The sequence below is a fragment of the Bison bison genome, unplaced genomic scaffold (assembly GCF_000754665.1).
Source record: "Bison bison bison isolate TAMUID 2011002044 unplaced genomic scaffold, Bison_UMD1.0 scf7180017854630, whole genome shotgun sequence".
NCBI classification, from domain to species: Eukaryota; Metazoa; Chordata; class Mammalia; order Artiodactyla; family Bovidae; genus Bison; species Bison bison.
In genome coordinates this window covers 46,971-48,718 of record NW_011485203.1, presented here as the reverse complement: position 1 = coordinate 48,718, position 1,748 = coordinate 46,971, and the positions used below count along the sequence as shown (strand labels likewise).

At 37.0% G+C, this 1,748-nt stretch overlaps 1 protein-coding gene across 2 annotated transcripts in view; it reads right to left on the bottom strand.

Moving 5' to 3' along the window:
• Nucleotides 1-1,748, bottom strand: part of LOC105000993 (zinc finger Y-chromosomal protein) — a 21,061-nt gene that overhangs the window by 6,005 nt on the left and 13,308 nt on the right. The window lies entirely within an intron of this gene.

The following is a 1,748-nucleotide window of genomic DNA, read 5'->3' as shown; positions in this document are numbered from 1 at the left end:
AGCCAGTAATCAATATATTTAACCAAAGATGGCTTCTCTGAAAACTGATCAGTTGAATATGTTTATGACTCAAGTACAACTCACCTAAGGCTGTGGTGATGGTTTTGACTATGTAATTTTTTATGCCTTAAATTCTTAACAATGGTTTACAAAGAATTTAGAGTTTGCTATCTTTAAAATACTTCTCCAAATCCCCCATCATTTCCCTTAAAAGATCAAAAAATTACCTCTGTTTAAACAAATTCTTACATAGAAGTGCAGAATATTCTTCTGTAGAATATTCAGATAAATTTGGTATTACACTCATGAAAAATGGACACTTTAGTTTCTTTCTTACTACAAGTAAACACTATCACCTCCCCTAAGAAATTACTTCATAAAACTGCTTTCAAACAGCATTCTGAAATCTTACGGAAGTGTAAATCCTTCTATAACCCATACGATAACACAACACCCAAACAAAGTCAAGAATAACAACTACATTGGCCTACAGTAACTCAGAGGTCACTGATGTTCTTGATGAAGAGTTTTAGTGAATGCTGTGAGGGTCAGACTGTAGCAGGTTGAGAATCTGATGTAAGATGTAAATTTAAGGTTGAGTTTAAAAAAGGAAGACAAAGGAGCAGTAATCCAAAAGGACTGCAAAATCAAAGTGATTACTATCTAACTGATAAAAAAGTATTTCAGCATGTTCAAAGTCTGTGGATAATAAAGAAAATGAGATTCTGGAATTAGAAGACTGTAAACTGCTAAATCAGATCTTGGAAGGAAAGAGAGACCAGAAACAAAGATCAAGAAAATTTCTGTATACTGGAGGATGCACATTTTTTGAGTCCTGGAAGTAAACAGCAAAGAAAGGTAGGTACATTATTTGGGGGCAGAGGGCTGGACAGTAGTGAGAAATGTAGAAAGCAAGAAAAAAAAGAAGTCCTGACTTGTGGTTTCAAGCACATATACACAAGAGGAGGCAAGGACTCAAGTTTAAAAGTAAGAGACTGGTAGACTGGGATTAAGAACTTGATGACTGAGGGAGAATACGTTGGTAGACGAAGAGTTTAATGATACCAAAATTCAAAAAGCCCAGCTTGTTGAACTCTTGCCAATTATTAATAAATACACATACACACCCACTCCTCCTTCCCTGAACTCTGAGTTTATCTAAAATGTCTTGACAATGTTTAAATAAATACAGCTTGTGAGGACAAAAAGGCATGGTGTCCTTAACTCTGGGTCTGATGTGTACATAGCCTTTTTTTTTTTCAAACCTGAATATTTTTGCATGACTACGTATCAAACTACTATGATATATCAGACCTGATTAAGATTATTTCCCTTAAAGTGACTTGGGTGTATCAAACTAAGATAGCATTAGAGGGTGAAGATCTCAGCAAAGGAGGCAGGAGAATCCAGAATAAATCTGTAATCCTTTGGAGAACCAAACAATAAGAACCTTAATTATAGATGAAGCTGGCGTCTTTGGGCAAATCTGAAAAAAAAACGATTCTAAGTGTGAGTGAAGGCTGCTCAACTGTGTCCAACTCTTTGCAACCCCATGGAATAGAGTCCATGGAATTATTAAGGCCAGAATATTGAAATGTGCACCTGTTCTCTTCTCCAGGGGCTCTTCCTAACCCAGGGATCAAACCCAGATCTCCCACACTGCAGGTGGACTCTATTGTGTGAGCCACCAGGGAAGCCCAATAATACTGGAGTAGGTAGCCTATCCCTTCTCCATGGATCTTCCCAAC